General features: G+C 42.3%; 5 non-coding genes across 5 annotated transcripts; 4 read left to right on the top strand and 1 right to left on the bottom strand.

Annotated features, from left to right (window-relative positions):
- Nucleotides 1-6,551: 6,551 nt before the first annotated feature.
- On the bottom strand, nt 6,552-6,625 carry TRNAN-AUU (transfer RNA asparagine (anticodon AUU)). Its single transcript has one exon. It is a non-coding gene; the product is annotated as a tRNA-Asn (tRNA).
- A 3,898-nt stretch (nt 6,626-10,523) lies between these two features.
- Nucleotides 10,524-10,686, top strand: LOC135040969 (U1 spliceosomal RNA). The gene has a single exon (XR_010234710.1). It is a non-coding gene; the product is annotated as a U1 spliceosomal RNA (small nuclear RNA).
- A 672-nt stretch (nt 10,687-11,358) lies between these two features.
- Nucleotides 11,359-11,522, top strand: LOC135040965 (U1 spliceosomal RNA). The gene has a single exon (XR_010234705.1). It is a non-coding gene; the product is annotated as a U1 spliceosomal RNA (small nuclear RNA).
- Nucleotides 11,523-11,674: 152 nt separating this feature from the next.
- Nucleotides 11,675-11,837, top strand: LOC135040971 (U1 spliceosomal RNA). The gene has a single exon (XR_010234712.1). It is a non-coding gene; the product is annotated as a U1 spliceosomal RNA (small nuclear RNA).
- A 1,965-nt stretch (nt 11,838-13,802) lies between these two features.
- On the top strand, nt 13,803-13,966 carry LOC135040967 (U1 spliceosomal RNA). The gene has a single exon (XR_010234707.1). It is a non-coding gene; the product is annotated as a U1 spliceosomal RNA (small nuclear RNA).
- Nucleotides 13,967-18,336: the final 4,370 nt, after the last annotated feature.

The following is an 18,336-nucleotide window of genomic DNA, read 5'->3' as shown; positions in this document are numbered from 1 at the left end:
ATGGAATATACACACGGACTTGACCTTACAGGTGCTCCTTTTTCAGCCCTCCGCTCTCTGAGACGACGATCAATCTTAATAGAAAGCTCCATGAGTTTATCGAGAGTCTCAGGAGCGGGGTACTGAAGGAGACTGTCTTTTATAGACTCTGATAAGCCGAGGCGAAACTGACTGCGCAGGGCTGGGTCATTCCAGCCACAGTCGTTCGACCAACGGCGAAACTCCGTACAATAAACCTCTGCAGGATTTCTACCCTGTCTGAGAGCGCGCAACTGACTTTCAGCGGACGCCTCTCTATCAGGGTCATCATACAAGAGCCCTAAAGACTCAAAAAAAGCGTCAATTGACAACAATGCCGGATCCTCTGCTCTTAAACCAAATGCCCAGGTCTGAGGATCCCCCTGGAGCAAAGAAATAATAAACCCGACCCGCTGAGATTCAGTACCCGAGGAAGTCGGTCTTAAACGAAAATAAAGTTTACAGGATTCTTTAAAATTAAAAAACTCTTTTCTATCACCAGAAAAACGGTCAGGCAAATGCATCTTTGGTTCAGGGACTACCCTTGGGGAAGCTCGCAAAAGATCTTCCTGCGACTTCACCCGAAGAAAAAGATCCTGAACCATCTGAGTAAGTTCTTGAATCTGGCTGACTAAGAGCTGACCAGGATTTGGCCCTAAACCTGTTGGATTCATGAGGCCGATAAACTCTCACAAAACTGAATGAGAAAAAATTAAACCCCGTTTAATTTTAAGTTTTGGTATGGCCGGTAATAATGTTATGATTCCAGCACTCTGGTCAGAGAAGATCTTATGGCAAGGACTGGAGCACTGGAACGGAATGCTGGGGAAGGGAGCAGGACAGGAAAATAGCCCCTGGCGCCCTAACTCTGTTGTCTCACCCATGTTGTCAGAAATCCCCTGCGAGACTATGGTTTCTTGAGCCCTTGGCAGCCGCGTTTGAAGGGCGGATTATGTCTGCCCAACTTCGATGCCCCCCGGTCTTAATGAGAGACAAAGGGAAACCTGAGACAGGGTGATAACAAGAGGCCCTCTAACTAAACAACCAGGCCAGGGGCTAAGCAAACTCAAAACTATAATATGTGCGGAGAAACCGCCAGGAAAAAGGACAACCAAAATATCCACTTGTCCAATTCTCCTACCCGGCACCGCCAAGTACCAGAGAGGACTTGTGGAAGCGGAACCCTCCGCAAATGCTCCAAACACAAAATATAAAAGGTAAAGCGGCTGAGCCGCAACACACGGCAGAGCCGCAACTCACGAACACCACTGGATATAAAACGGTGATCAGTCAGGACTCCAGGGAACCAAACGACCTCTTGGGATGAGATGACAACTCCCGAATACCGGACTTCTGCGGACTGGAATGACCGGATACAGCAGGACTGGAAACAGACTCTCAGCAAACAAAGGCAGCATGCAGGAAGCTATTACCGGCGTCTGTGAGAAGCCCTGGGAGTGTATTTAACAAGGAGTCCTCCAATCAGCTGCTAAAGGCTGATTAGAATAAATGCCGTGCAGCTGCCTTGCTGCACGGCCAGAGAGCAGGTGAATATCTTAATTTCCTAAAGCCTAGCAACGGGGAACGCGGTCCGCCAGTGGCGTCCCCGTTGCTAGGGTCCGTGCGGCTCAGCGCACCCGGCGTCTAGCGTTGCTAGGGAGCCGGCGGCTGTACGTGCACGGCGTCTCTAGTTGCTAGGCGCCGGGCCGCGCAGACCATCAAGCGGACCCCGGCGCCTAACAGTATGACTCCCAAAAACAACAACCGCGTCATTGGGACCAACTGCGATTTTGGCAAGTTTAGGAGCCAACCATGTTGTTGAAGAACTGTCAGGGAGAGTGCAATGTTTTGCACCAACTGGTCCCTGGATCTCGCCTTTATCAGGAGATCATCCAAGTACGGGATAATTGTGACTCCTTGCTTGCGAAGGAGAACCATAATTTCCACCATCACCCTGGTGAAAATCCTCGGAGCCGTGGACAGACCAAACGGCAATGTCTGAAATTGGTCATGACAATCCTGAATTGCAAACCTTAGGTAGCTTGAGGCAGTGGCTAAATGGGAACATGTAAGTAGGCATCCTTTATGTCTACCAAAACCATGAAATCTCCGTCCTCCGGACTGGAGATCACTGCCCTGAGAAAATTCCATCTTGAAATTGAATTTCTTTAGGAAGAAATTGAGGGATTTCAGATTTAAGATTGGTCTGACTGAGCCGTCCGGCTTCGGGACCACGAAGAGGCTTGAATAAAAACCTTCTCCCTGCTGACTAAGGCCAATTTGAACAATCGGTGAGGGGGAACGTCTTGAAACCCCAGTTTGTACCCTTGGGACACTATTTGTAAAACCCACGAGTCCAGGTCCGAATGAATCCAGAACTGACTGAAGAGTTTTAGACGTGCCCCCACTGGTGTGGGCTCCTGCAAGAAAGCCCCAGTGTCATGCAGTGGATTTGGCAGAAGCAGAGGACAATCTCTGGTCCTGCAATCTTGAAGAGGCTACAGACCTCTTCCTTTTCCTTCCTCTACCTGCAAAGAAAGGGGAATCTAAACTTCTTGCATATCTATTGGGCCAAAATGACTGCGGTAGATAATGATGCGTCTTCATCCGTTGACAGGGAACATAGGGCAAGAAGGTTGACTTACCATTGAAATGAGGATGCATCTTGCTGCCTTTCCAATGAAGCAAGTTTAATTTAGTAATAGGTGAAAAACCATCCTTACAAAGGTGTTAATCAGAGACTTGGCTTTGTGGACACTTTTCAGAGAACAAATTTGTTAGCATAAAAATAAAGCCAGAAAATGAAGAGCTGTTTAATCACTCAATTGGATTTTTCTGCCAGCATATTTTTTTTCTCTGCAACCCACTGCTAAATTGTGCTTCCTAGCTGTTTTTATAAAATCACTGAATCAAATCTAACTCTGATTACATCAGAGAAGGCCAGGTACCCTACACCATAACAGGGGGTTTGAAATTTTGACTTGTCTACTTAAAGATCACCAAAATCTGATAACAAGGTCAATTAGGTCCCTGGGTGGGATTGAACCACCAACCTTATGGTTAATAGCCGTACATACTAACTGATTGCGCCACAGAGACACTTTGCAAAAGTTCATACTGACAAAGGCTAATAAGCATTCATCTAAAACGTTTCCTAGAAAAACTTTAAAAAGTCAATAATCTGGAGAGTTTTTGTAAGATGTTTCTTCCATCAACCAACGAAGAAACACATTGGTACTTTCCCATGATGAGTGAGTGCTTCAGGATCTCTTGCACTTACATGTGCAGCAGAGTACTGCAATGGAAGCATGCTGGGCCCATAACCCAGAGGTAGGCAGATTGAAACTATCCTCTGCTATATGCATTTTTTTTTGTTAATTAAAGTAATCCAAAACTGGGATTGATATTTTGTCTCTTTTATTTTTACTTAAAGTACAATAACTTTTACCATTTTAATTTGTTTTAATAGAATATCGACAGTATTGTTTTCTTTCAAAAATCCACTTCATTTTCTGTACCCTATTATTAAAATGGTAATTGACAAAAACAAACTACATTGTCACCAGAAGAGCAATACAAAATGTACAAGTGATATATTAAAATCATCTTTCCAGCTTGAATTTCAATGATGCATTGGGTCAACAATTTTGTGAGAAACATCTTCACCCTTAAATAAAGATTTTCTTAATTCCTTACCTGTGTGCTAATTAGATATCACCTTGTTTTCACATTAAACAGACTTCCACATGAGAAAGCAGCAAGGATGCAGTGGCGTTAATGTTTCCTGGTGTCAACCTGTATTATTTCAGTAGACATTGAAATGAGGATACATCTTGCTGCCTTTCCAATGAAGCAAGTTTAATTTAGTAATAGGTGAAAAACCATCCCTACAAAGGTGTTAATCAGAGACTTGGCTTTGTGGACACTTTTCAGAGAACAAATTTGTTAGCATAAAAATAAAGCCAGAAAATGAAGAGCTGTTTAATCACGCAATTTGATTTTTTTGCCAGCATATTTCTTTTTCTCTGCAACCCACTGCTAAATTGTGCTTCCTAGATGTTTTTATAAAATCACTGAATCAAATCTAACTCTGATTACATCAGAGAAGGCCAGGTACCCTACACCATAACAGGGGGTATGAAATTTGACTTGTCTACTTAAAGATCACCAAAATCTGATAACAAGGTCAATTACGTCCCTGGGTGGGATTGAACCACCAACCTTTTGGTTAATAGCCGTACACACTAACTGATTGCGCCACAGAGACACTTTGCAAAAGTCCATACTGACAATTGCTAATAAGCATTCATCTAAAACGATTCCTAGAAAAACTTAAAAAAGTCAATAATCTGGAGAGTTTTTGTAAGATGTTTCTTCTATCAACCAACGAAGAAACACATTGGTACTTTCCCATGATGAGTGAGTGCTTCAGGATCTCTTGCACTTACATGTGCAGCAGAGTACAGCAATGGAAGCATGCTGGGCCTATAACCCAGAGGTAGGCAGATTGAAACTATCCTCTGCTATATGCATTTTTTTGTTTGTTAATTAAAGTAATCCAAAACTGGGATTGATATTTTGGCTCTTTTATTTTTACTTAAAGTACAATAACTTTTACCATTTTAATTTGTTTTAATAGTATATTGACAGTATTGTTTTCTTTCAAAAATCCACTTAATTTTCTTTACCCTATTATTAAAATGGTAATTGACAAAAACAAACTACATTGTCACCAGAAGAGCAATACAAAATGTACAAGTGATATATTAAAATCATCTTTCCAGCTTGAATTTCAATGATGCATTGGGGCAACGATTTTGTGAGAAACATCTTCACCCTTTAATAAAGATTTTCTTAATTCCTTACCTGTGTGCTAATTAGATATCACCTTGTTTTCACATTAAACAGACTTCCACATGAGAAAGCAGCAAGGATGCAGTGGCGTTAATGTTTCCTGGTGTCAACCTGTATTATTTCAGTAGACATTGAAATGAGGATGCATCTTGCTGCCTTTCCAATGAAGCAAGTTTAATTTAGTAATAGGTGAAAAACCATCCTTACAAAGGTGTTAATCAGAGACTTGGCTTTGTGGACACTTTTCAGAGAACAAATTTGTTAGCATAAAAATAAAGCCAGAAAATAAAGAGCTGTTTAATCACTCAATTGGATTTTTCTGCCTGCATATTTTTTTTCTCTGCAAACCACTGCTAAATTGTGCTTCCTAGCTGTTTTTATAAAATCACTGAATCAAATCTAACTCTGATTACATCAGAGAAGGCCAGGTACCCTACACCATAACAGGGGGTTTGAAATTTTGACTTGTCTACTTAAAGATCACCAAAATCTGATAACAAGGTCAATTAGGTACCTGGGTGGGATTGAACCACCAACCTTTTGGTTAATAGCCGTACATACTAACTGATTGCGCCACAGAGACACTTTGTAAAAGTATATACTGACAAAGGCTAATAAGCATTCATCTAAAACGTTTCCTAGAAAAACTTTAAAAAGTCAATAATCTGGAGAGTTTTTGTAAGATGTTTCTTCCATCAACCAACGAAGAAACACATTGGTACTTTCCCATGATGAGTGAGTGCTTCAGGATCTCTTGCACTTACATGTGCAGCAGAGTACAGCAATGGAAGCATGCTGGGCCCATAACCCAGAGGTAGGCAGATTGAAACTATCTTCTGCTATATGCATTTTTTTTGTTAATTAAAGAAATCCAAAACTGGGATTGATATTTTGGCTCTTTTATTTTTACTTAAAGTACAACAACTTTTACCATTTTAATTTGTTTTAATAGTATATTGACAGTATTGGTTTCTTTCAAAAATCCACTTCATTTTCTTTACCCTATTATTAAAATGGTAATTGACAAAAACAAACTACATTGTCACCAGAAGAGCAATACAAAATGTACAAGTGATATATTAAAATCATATTTCCAGCTTGAATTTCAATGATGCATTGGGGCAACGATTTTGTGAGAAACATCTTCACCCTTAAATAAAGATTTTCTTAATTCCTTACCTGTGTGCTAATTAGATATCACCTTGTTTTCATATTAAACAGACTTCCACATGAGAAAGCAGCAAGGATGCAGTGGCGTTAATGTTTCCTGGTGTCAACTTGTATTATTTCAGTAGACATTGAAATGAGGATGCATCTTGCTGCCTTTCCAATTAAGCAAGTTTAATTTAGTAATAGGTGAAAAACCATCCTTACAAAGGTGTTAATCAGAGACTTGGCTTTGTGGACACTTTTCAGAGAACAAATTTGTTAGCATAAAAATAAAGCCAGAAAATGAAGAGCTGTTTAATCACTCGATTGGATTTTTCTGCCAGCATATTTTTTTTCTCTGCAACCCACTGCTAAATTGTGCTTCCTAGCTGTTTTTTTTATAAAATCACTGAATCAAATCTAACTCTGATTACATCAGAGAAGGCCATGTACCCTACACCATAAGAGGGGGTTTGAAATTTTGACTTGTCTACTTAAATATCACCAAAATCTGATCACAAGTTTAATTACGTCCCTGGGTGGGATTGAACCACCAACCTTTCGGTTAATAGCCGAACACACTAACCGATTGCGCCACAGAGACACTTTGCAAAAAGTGTGTACTGACAAAGGTTAATAAGCATACATCTAGAACGTTTCCTAGAAAAACATAAAAAAATCAATAATCTGGAGAGTTTTTGTAAGATGTTTCTTCCATCAACCAACGAATAAACACATTGGTACTTTCCCATGATGAGTCAGTGCTTCAGGATCTCTTGCACTTACATGTGCAGCAGAGTACTGCAATGGAAGCATGCTGGACCCATAACCCAGAGGTAGGCAGATTGAAACTATCCTTTGCTATATGCATTTTTTTTGTTAATTTAAGTAATCAAAACTGGGATTGATATTTTTGCTCTTTTATTTTTACTTAAAGTACAATAACTTTTACCATTTTAATTTGTTTTAATAGTATATTGACAGTATAGTTTTCTTTCAAAAATCCACTTAATTTTCTTTACCCTGTTATTAAAATGGTAATTGACAAAAAAAACTACATTGTCACCAGAAGAGCAATACAAAATGTACAAGTGATATATTAAAATCATCTTTCCAGCTTGAATTTCAATGATGCATTGGGGCAACAATTTTGTGAGAAACATCTTCACCCTTAAATAAAGATTTTCGTAATTCCTTACCTGTGTGCTAATTAGATATCACCTTGTTTTCACATTAAACAGACTTCCACATGAGAAAGCAGCAAGGATGCAGTGGCGTTAATGTTTCCTGGTGTCAACCTGTATTATTTCAGTAGACATTGAAATGAGGATGCATCTTGCTGCCTTTCCAATGAAGCAAGTTTAATTTAGTAATAGGTGAAAAACCATCCCTACAAAGGTGTTAATCAGAGACTTGGCTTTGTGGACACTTTTCAGAGAACAAATTTGTTAGCATAAAAATTAAGCAAGAAAATTAAGAGCTGTTAAATCAAGCAATTTGATTTTTTTGCAAGCATATTTCTTTTTCTCTGCAACCCACTGCTAAATTGTGCTTCCTAGATGTTTTTATAAAATCACTGAATCAAATCTAACTCTGATTACATCAGAGAAGGCCAGGTACCCTACACAATAAGAGGGGGTTTGAAATTTTGACTTGTCTACTTAAATATCACCAAAATCTGATGACAAGGTCAATTACGTCCCTGGGTGGGATTGAACCACCAACCTTTTGGTTAAAAGCCGTACACACTAACTGATTGTGCCACAGAGACACTTTGCAAAAGTACATACTGACAAAGGCTAATAAGCATTCATCTAAAACGTTTCCTAGAAAAACTTAATAAAGTCAATAATCTGGAGAGTTTTTGTAAGATGTTTCTTCTATCAACCAACGAAGAAACACATTGGTACTTTCCCATGATGAGTGAGTGCTTCAGGATCTCTTGCACTTACATGTGCAGCAGAGTACAGCAATGGAAGCATGCTGGGCCCATAACCCAGAGGTAGGCAGATTGAAACTATCCTCTGCTATATGCATTTTTTTGTTTGTTAATTAAAGTAATCCAAAACTGGGATTGATATTTTGGCTCTTTTATTTTTACTTAAAGTACAATAACTTTTACCATTTTAATTTGTTTTAATAGTATATTGACAGTATTGTTTTCTTTCAAAAATCCACTTAATTTTCTTTACACTATTATTAAAATGGTAATTGACAAAAACAAACTACATTGTCACCAGAAGAGCAATACAAAATGTACAAGTGATATATTAAAATCATCTTTCCAGCTTGAATTTCAATGATGCATTGGGGCAACGATTTTGTGAGAAACATCTTCACCCTTAAATAAAGATTTTCTTAATTCCTTACCTGTGTGCTAATTAGATATCACCTTGTTTTCACATTAAACAGACTTCCACATGAGAAAGCAGCAAGGATGCAGTGGCGTTAATGTTTCCTGGTGTCAACCTGTATTATTTCAGTAGACATTGAAATGAGGATGCATCTTGCTGCCTTTCCAATGAAGCAAGTTTAATTTAGTAATAGGTGAAAAACCATCCTTACAAAGGTGTTAATCAGAGACTTGGCTTTGTGGACACTTTTCAGAGAACAAATTTGTTAGCATAAAAATAAAGCCAGAAAATAAAGAGCTGTTTAATCACTCAATTGGATTTTTCTGCCAGCATATTTTTTTTCTCTGCTACCCACTGCTAAATTGTGCTTCCTAGCTTTTTTTATAAAATCACTGAATCAAATCTAACTCTGATTACATCAGAGAAGGCCAGGTACCCTACACAATAACAGGGGGTATGAAATTTGACTTGTCTACTTAAAGATCACAAAAATCTGATAACAAGGTCAATTACGTCCCTGGGTGGGATTGAACCACTAACCTTTTGGTTAATAGCCGTACATACTAACTGATTGCGCCACAGAGACACTTTGCAAAAGTACATACTGACAAATGCTAATAAGCATTCATCTAAAACGTTTCCTAGAAAAACTTAAAAAAGTCAATAATCTGGAGAGTTTTTGTAAGATGTTTCTTCTATCAACCAACGAAGAAACACATTGGTACTTTCCCATGATGAGTGAGTGCTTCAGGATCTCTTGCACTTACATGTGCAGCAGAGTACAGCAATGGAAGCATGCTGGGCCCATAACCCAGAGGTAGGCAGATTGAAACTATCCTCTGCTATATGCATTTTTTTTTGTTAATTAAAGTAATCCAAAACTGGGATTGATATTTTGTCTCTTTTATTTTTACTTAAAGTACAATAACTTTTACCATTTTAATTTGTTTTAATAGTATATTGACAGTATTGTTTTCTTTCAAAAATCCACTTAATTTTCTTTACCCTATTATTAAAATGGTAATTGACAAAAACAAACTACATTGTCACCAGAAGAGCAATACAAAATGTACAAGTGATATATTAAAATCATCTTTCCAGCTTGAATTTCAACGATGCATTGGGGCAACGATTTTGTGAGAAACATCTTCACCCTTAAATAAAGATTTTCTTAATTCCTTACCTGTGTGCTAATTAGATATCACCAAACAAGGCTTCACCTTCATAGGGAAGAGACTCCCTTTCTTCTTGGAGTCAGCATCAGCATTCTCTTGGTGAATCCACAATGCCCTCCTATCCGACACTGCCATGAAATTGGCCCGTGAACTCAAGAGTCCTATATCCCTTGCAGTCTCACGTAAGTATGCTGCAGTGTCCTTGATATGATACAACGTAAGGAGTATCCCATCTCTCCAGGGTATCTATATCGGATGACAAGGTATTCGACCAATTCTTGAATACTACTACTCACCCATGCACATGTATTTGTATTCTGTCCGCGGCGGGAAATGAATAAACAACCAGAATCCTTTTGGGGATTTGAAACCATTTTGTCGAGCTGGCCCAGACTTTCTCAAACAGAGATGGAGGAACGTTACATCAGCTTTCATTATATATCTATATATACATACATATAGACCCCTTTGTCAGGAACAGCAGGGTCTTCAGTGATTTTAATATGTCCATAATATCCACAATCATGTACTGAATGCTCCTTGCCAATATTGGATCTAATCAGGAAACTTATGGTCGACATAAGTATCAGTATCCGTGTCAGTATCAGTGTGTAGTAACTGGGCAAAATAACATTTTTGCGACCCAGCGGGGCCTGAGGGAAAAGAAACATAGCCATGAATATCACATCTATTCTCTACGTCTGTGTCTGGGACACAGATTTATCCAACCTTACTCTGATATTACTGAAACATTTACCCAGTCAGTTATCGGTGGTGCCAACAGGGCCACCATCATATGTCTGCATTCCTAATATAGTTTCCTCTTGGGAAAAACAGGTCAGATTTCTTTGTCTCAGATCTTCCTCTAGCCTTGTTCTTCTTTTGAGAGTTCCCTTGTGCTGCCTCAGTTGGATCTCCTTCACTTGACAGGGGGGTGCCCGAGCAGCGACCCTCCCCAGCTCTAGCCCAACTCCTACTTACGTGCCAAGTGAGATACTATGATCAGGAAGGTGCTTCTCCCAGGGCAAGGCTCACCCATTGCACTCTGGGTGTGCTGCTCCTGCGATTTCCCCAAATGTGGGACACTTGACTGCATAATTTGTGTTTCCACTGGTCTGCTTTCATATAATTCAGATCTCTTTGTCTCAGGTCTCTCTCCAGCCTAGTTTGCTGTCTGTTTCCACTTCTTTTTTTTTTGAGCCCCTCCCTTCTATACCCTTGTGCACTATCCTGACTTCTCCTGTCTGCTTACTTTGTGCCTTCCAACGCACAATGCGAACTACAGGTAGTGCTGCAGTGCCCACACCCTTTTACTTGCCTTACAGAGCAGCTCTGGAGCTGTTACAGTGCCCAGCTGCTGCAAGAAATCAGCTTGAATGCTTCAGGGGCTGGGGCATAGCCAACATGAGCCCCACACCGAAGGAGGGTGGAGGTGTTTAATGCGAACTAGGGGTCATCCAAGCGCCGCAAAAGGCCGCCATGCCCTGCACGCCCCTTTTCTCTTTTCATATGCAGATGAGGGTTGAAGCCAACTTTGACCCACTGCTTGGATGACATCACCGTATGCAAATCCATCTGCTGCAGGCCTTCCCCCAGGAATGCTTGTACTAGTTGTTGCATTTGGTTTGTTGTTTGGGGGTGCTTCAGTATTAGGCAGCCTTCTGCCCTCCCATGTTCATCTGAAAATATGTGTTCTCCCTGCAGTTGTTGTCCCCAGATGAGAGTTCCCTTGTGCTGCCTCAGTTGAATCTCCTTTACTTGACAGAGATGTGCCTGAGCAGCGGCCCTCCCCAGCTCTATCCCAAATCATACTTATTTTGCATAGGAGATACCATGGTCATGAAGATTGTTCTCCCAGGGTGAGGTTCATTCATTGCATTCTGAGTATGCTAACCCCTGTGATTTCCCCAAATGTGGGAAACTCGACTGCATTATTTGTGGTAGTGGGGGACTGTGTTTGTGCTTTCCTCTGGTCAGCTCTGGTAAAAGTCAGATTTCTTTGTCTCAGATCTTCCTCTAGCCTTGTTCTTCTTTCGAGAGTTCCCTTGTGCTGCCTCAGTTGGATCTCCTTCATTTGACAGGGGGGTGCCCGAGCAGCGACCCTCCCCAGCTCTAGCCCAACTCCTACTTACCTGCCAGGTGAGATACTATGATCATGAAGGTGCTTCTCCCAGGGCAAGACTCACCCATTGCACTCTGGGTGTGCTGCCCCTGTGATTTCCCCAAATGTGGGAAACTTGGCTGCATAATTTGTGTTTCCACTGGTCGGCTTTCATATAATTCAGATTTCTTTGTCTTAGGTCTCTCTCCAGCCTAGTTTGCTGTCTGCTGGCATACTCTCTCTCTGTCTCTCCAAAGGGCCTTGTGGGGAAACTGTCTTCAGAAAAAGCATTCCCTGTGTGTGTAGTGTGTCGGTACACGTGTGTCGACATGTCTGAGGAAGAAGGCTATATTAGAGAGGAGCGGGAGCAAATGAACGTGGTGTCTCCGCCGACACCTGATTGGATGGATATGTGGAATGTTTAAAATGCTAGTGTAAACTCATTGCACAAAAGATTAGACAAGGCAGAAGCTTTGGGACAGTCAGGGTCTCAACCAATGCCTAATCCTATGTCGCAGGGACTGTCAGGGTCTCATAAGCGCCCACTATCCAGATTGTTGACACAGATACCGACACGGATTCTGACTCCAGTGTCGATTACGATGATGCAAAGTTACAGCCAAAATTGGCAAAATACATTTGATATATGATTATGGCAATAAAAGATGTTTTGCACATCACAGAGGAGCCCCCTATCCCTGACAAGAGGGTACATATGTACAAGGGAAAGAAGCCTGAGGTAACCTTTCCCCCCTCACACGAGCTGAACGAGTTATGTGAAAAAGCTTGGGAATCTCCTGCAGATTTCCAAAAGGATTCCCCTTTCCCATCAACGGATAGGTTACGATGGGAATCCTCCCCTTGGGTGGACAAAGCATTAACACGCTTATCCAAGAAGGTAGCCCTCCCGTCCCAGGATACGGCTACCCTCAAAGAGTCTGCTGACCGCAAACAGGAGATTACCCTGAAGTCCATTTATACACATTCAGGTACCTTACTCAGACCGGCAATTGCGTCGGCCTGGGTGTGTAGTGCTGTAGCGGCATGGACGGATACCCTAGATAAGGCTACTATTTTATTGCCCCTGGGGCATATAAGAGATGCTGTCCTATATATGTGTGTATGCAAACTACAGGTGGTGCTGCAGGGCTCACACCCTTTTACTTGTCTTGTAGAGCAACTCTGGAGCTGTTACTGGGTCCAGCTGCTGCAAGAAATCAGCTTGAATGCTTCAGGGGCTTGGGCATGGCCAACATGAGCCCCACACTGATGGGGGTGTATAAAGCGATCTAGGGGTCATCCAAGCGCAACCCCACAAAGGCCGCCATGCCCTGCGTGACCATTTTCTCTTTTCATATGCAGACGAGGGTTGCAGCCAACTATGCCCATTGCTTGGATGACATCACCGTATGCAAATCCGTCTGCTGCAGACCTTTCCCCAGGAATGCTTGTACTAGTTGTTGCATATGGTTTGATGTTTGAGGGTGCTTCAGTATTAGGCAGCCTTCCGCCCTCTCATGTTCATCTGAAAATATGTGGTCTCCCTGCAGTTCCCTTGTGCTTCCTCAGTTGAATCTCCTTAACTTGACGGGTGTGTGCCCGAGCAGCCGCCCTCCACAGCCCTATCCCAGCACATGCTTTTCTTGCGTATGAGATCTCTTGATCATGAAGATAGTTCTCACAGGGTGAGGTTCATCCATTACATTTTAAAGTAGGAAGGTACAAATTACATATTCAAATTACATATATGTGCTGGATTCAAATGTTTTCCCCCCTTCCTTTCTCAATTGTGCCCATCAGCAGCTATTCTAATGTTGCTGCCAATGGGTGTGACACATTCATTTCTTCTGTGGGGTACACTGGACTCCACAAGGATTCACATTGGGGTGTAGAGTAGGATCTTGATCTGAGGCACCAACAGGCTCAAAGCTTTTGACTGTTCCCAAGATGCTCAGCGCCCCCTCCTCTATAACCTCGCTTCCATGAACAGGGAGCTCAGTTTGTAGTTGGTGCCTTCAGTAGCAGGCCACTTAAGAGGGGGCTGCCTCAGGCAGCCTATTCTTAGCTATTAATTTTGACAAGAAAAGAAGAACTTTTATTTATAAGAATCTACAAGGGCTGCAGCGGCCCTCCCCAGCCCTATCCCAAATCATACTTATTTTGCATAGGAGATACCATGGTCATGAAGATTGTTCTCCCAGGGTGAGGTTCATTCATTGCATTCTGGGTATGCTGACCCCTGTGATTTCCCCAAATGTGGGAAACTCAACTGCATTATTTGTGGTAGTGGGGGACTGTGTTTGTGCTTTCTTCTGGTCAACTCCCCCCTCTTCCTGCTGTGTTCGGCCACCCCCTACCCCCTCCCCTCCCTGCCGTGTGTCCGGTCACCCTCCCCTCTCTGCTGTGTGTCCAGCCACCCCCCCCCCTCTCAGCTGTGTGTCCGGCCACCCCCCCCAGACACGCAGCGCCTGACACACACAGACATGCAACGCCTGACACGCATACGCATATGCAGCGCTGGACGCACACGCACACAGCACCTGACACACACACACACACACACAGCACCTGACACACACGCACACACACAGCACCTGACACACACACACACAGCACCTGACACTCACACGGACCTGACACACGCGCACACACTCACACGCAGCACCTGACACACGCACACACAGACGCAGCACCTGACACTCACACGGACCTGACACACACGCACACACTCACACGCGGCGCCTGACGCACATAGACACGCGGCGCCTGACGCACATAGACACGCGGCGCCTGACGCACACGCGGCGCCTGACGCACACGCGGCGCCTGACGCACACGCGGCGCCTGACAGACACGCGGCGCCTGACACACACGCACAGGCAGCGCCTGGCACACACGCACAGGCAGCGCCTGACACACACGCAGCGCCTGACACACACAGACACGCAGCGCCTGACACACACAGACACGCAGCGCCTAACGCACAGGCAGCGCCTGACACACGCAGCGCCTGACACACGCAGCGCCTGACACACGCAGCGCCTGACACACGCAGCGCCTGACACACACACGCACCTGACACTCACATGCTCCTGACACACGAAGCATGATGGCCTAACAGGAGGCTTTAAAATTTTCTTTCTAGTGACCTTTGTTTGGGAGAAAAATGCAAAGGTACAAGACAGCTTTTCCTTGCCAATATCTCTCTTTTGCAAAGAGCTGCGCATTGGAAAATTCAGGGCTATGTCGTGTAGATGATGGCCTAACAGGAGGCTTTAAAATTATCTTTCTAGTGTCCTTCGTTTGGGAGAAAAATGCAAAGGTACAAGACAGCTTTTCCTTGCCAATATCTCTCTTTTGCAAAGAGCTGCGCATTGGAAAATTCAGGGCTATGTCGTGTAGATGATGGCCTAACAGGAGGCTTTAAAATTATCTTTCTAGTGTCCTTCGTTTGGGAGAAAAATGCAAAGGTACAAGACAGCTTTTCCTTGCCAATATCTCTCTTTTGCAAAGAGCTGCGCATTGGAAAATTCAGGGCTATGTCGTGTAGATGATGGCCTAACAGGAGGCTTTAAAATTTTCTTTCTAGTGTCCTTCGTTTGGGAGAAAAATGCAAAGGTACAAGACAGCTTTTCCTTGCCAATATCTCTCTTTTGCAAAGAGCTGCGCATTGGAAAATTCAGGGCTATGTCGTGTAGATGATGGCCTATCAGGAGGCTTTAACATTTTCTTTCTAGTGTCCTTCGTTTGGGAGAAAAATGCAAAGGTACAAGACAGCTTTTCCTTGCCAATATCTCTCTTTTGCAAAGAGCTGCGCATTGGAAAATTCAGGGCTATGTCGTGTAGATGATGGCCTAACAGGAGGCTTTAAAATTTTCTTTCTAGTGTCCTTCGTTTGGGAGAAAAATGCAAAGGTACAAGACAACTTTTCCTTGCCAATATCTCTCTTTTGCAAAGAGCTGCGCATTGGAAAATTCAGGGCTATGTCGTGTAGATGATGGCCTAACAGGAGGCTTTAAAATTTTCTTTCTAGTGACCTTCGTTTGGGAGAAAAATGCAAAGGTACAAGACAGCTTTTCCTTGCCAATATCTCTCTTTTGCAAAGAGCTGCGCATTGGAAAATTCAGGGCTATGTCGTGTAGATGATGGCCTAACAGGAGGCTTTAAAATTATCTTTCTAGTGTCCTTCGTTTGGGAGAAAAATGCAAAGGTACAAGACAGCTTTTCCTTGCCAATATCTCTCTTTTGCAAAGAGCTGCGCATTGGAAAATTCAGGGCTATGTCGTGTAGATGATGGCCTAACAGGAGGCTTTAAAATTATCTTTCTAGTGTCCTTCGTTTGGGAGAAAAATGCAAAGGTACAAGACAGCTTTTCCTTGCCAATATCTCTCTTTTGCAAAGAGCTGCGCATTGGAAAATTCAGGGCTATGTCGTGTAGATGATGGCCTAACAGGAGGCTTTAAAATTTTCTTTCTAGTGTCCTTCGTTTGGGAGAAAAATGCAAAGGTACAAGACAGCTTTTCCTTGCCAATATCTCTCTTTTGCAAAGAGCTGGGCATTGGAAAATTCAGGGCTATACCGTGTAGATGAAGCACTAACAGGAGGCTTTAAAATTTTCTTTCTAGTGTCCTTCGTTTGGGAGAAAAATGCAAAGGTACAAGACAGCTTTTCCTTGCCAATATCTCTCTTTTGCAAAGAGCTGCGCATTGGAAAATTCAGGGCTATGCCGTGTAGATGATGGCCTAACAGGAGGCTTAAAAATTTTCTTTCTAGTGTCCTTCGTTTGGGAGAAAAATGCAAAGGTACAAGACAGCTTTTCCTTGCCAATATCTCTCTTTTGCAAAGAGCTGCGCATTGGAAAATTCAGGGCTATGTCGTGTAGATGATGGCCTAACAGGAGGCTTTAAAATTTTCTTTCTAGTGACCTTCGTTTGGGAGAAAAATGCAAAGGTACAAGACAGCTTTTCCTTGCCAATATCTCTCTTTTGCAAAGAGCTGCGCATTGGAAAATTCAGGGCTATGTCGTGTAGATGATGGCCTAACAGGAGGCTTTAAAATTTTCTTTCTAGTGTCCTTCGTTTGGGAGAAAAATGCAAAGGTACAAGACAGCTTTTCCTTGCCAATATCTTTCTTTTGCAAAGAGCTGCGCATTGGAAAATTCAGGGCTATGTCGTGTAGATGATGGCCTAACAGTAGGCTTTAAAATTATCTTTCTAGTGTCCTTCGTTTGGGAGAAAAATGCAAAGGTACAAGACAGCTTTTCCTTGCCAATATCTCTCTTTTGCAAAGAGCTGCGCATTGGAAAATTCAGGGCTATACCGTGTAGATGAAGCACTATCAGGAGGCTTTAAAATTTTCATTCTAGTGTCCTTCGTTTGGGAGAAAAATGCAAAGGTACAAGACAGCTTTTCCTTGCCAATATCTCTCCTTTGCAAAGAGCTGCGCATTGGAAAATTCAGGGCTATGCCGTGTAGATGATGGCCTAACAGGAAGCTTTAAAATTTTCTTTCTAGTGTCCTTCGTTTGGGAGAAAAATGCAAAGGTACAAGACAGCTTTTCCTTGCCAATATCTCTCTTTTGCAAAGAGCTGTGCATTGGAAAATTCAGGGCTATGTCGTGTAGATGATGGCCTAACAGGAGGCTTTAAAATTATCTTTCTAGTGTCCTTCGTTTGGGAGAAAAATGCAAAGGTACAAGACAGCTTTTCCTTGCCAATATCTCTCTTTTGCAAAGAGCTGCGCATTGTAAAAATCAGGGCTATGTCGTGTAGATGATGGCCTAACAGGAGGCTTTAAAATTATCTTTCTAGTGTCCTTCGTTTGGGAGAAAAATGCAAAGGTACAAGACAGCTTTTCCTTGCCAATATCTCTCTTTTGCAAAGAGCTACGCATTGGAAAATTCAGGGCTATGTCTTGTAGATGATGGCCTAACAGTAGGCTTTAAAATTTTCTTTCTAGTGTCCTTCGTTTGGGAGAAAAATGCAAAGGTACAAGACAGCTTTTCCTTGCCAATATCTCTCTTTTGCAAAGAGCTACGCATTGGAAAATTCAGGGCTATGTCTTGTAGATGATGGCCTAACAGTAGGCTTTAAAATTTTCTTTCTAGTGTCCTTCTTTTGGGAGAAAAATGCAAAGGTACAAGACAGCTTTTCCTTGCCAATATCTCTCTTTTGCAAAGAGCTGCGCATTGGAAAATTCAGGGCTATGTCGTGTAGATGATGGCCTAACAGGAGGCTTTAAAATTATCTTTCTAGTGTCCTTCGTTTGGGAGAAAAATGCAAAGGTACAAGACAGCTTTTCCTTGCCAATATCTCTCTTTTGCAAAGAGCTACGCATTGGAAAATTCAGGGCTATGTCGTGTAGATGATGGCCTAACAGGAGGCTTTAACATTTTCTTTCTAGTGTCCTTCGTTTGGGAGAAAAATGCAATGGTACAAGACAGCTTTTCCTTGCCAATATCTCTCTTTTGCAAAGAGCTGCGCATTGGAAAATTCAGGGCTATGTCGTGTAGATGATGGAATAACAGGAGGCTTTAAAATTTTCTTTCTAGTGTCCTTCGTATGGGAGAAAAATGCAAAGGTACAAGACAGCTTTTCCTTGCCAATATCTCTCTTTTGCAAAGAGCTGCGCATTGGAAAATTCAGGGCTATGCCGTGTAGATGATGGCCTAACAGGAGGCTTTAAAA

Source organism: Pseudophryne corroboree, unplaced genomic scaffold, assembly GCF_028390025.1.
Source record: "Pseudophryne corroboree isolate aPseCor3 unplaced genomic scaffold, aPseCor3.hap2 scaffold_785, whole genome shotgun sequence".
In the NCBI taxonomy this organism is placed as follows: Eukaryota; Metazoa; Chordata; class Amphibia; order Anura; family Myobatrachidae; genus Pseudophryne; species Pseudophryne corroboree.
The sequence above is the reverse complement of the archived record's forward strand: the minus strand, read 5'-3'. Positions and strand labels throughout refer to the sequence as shown.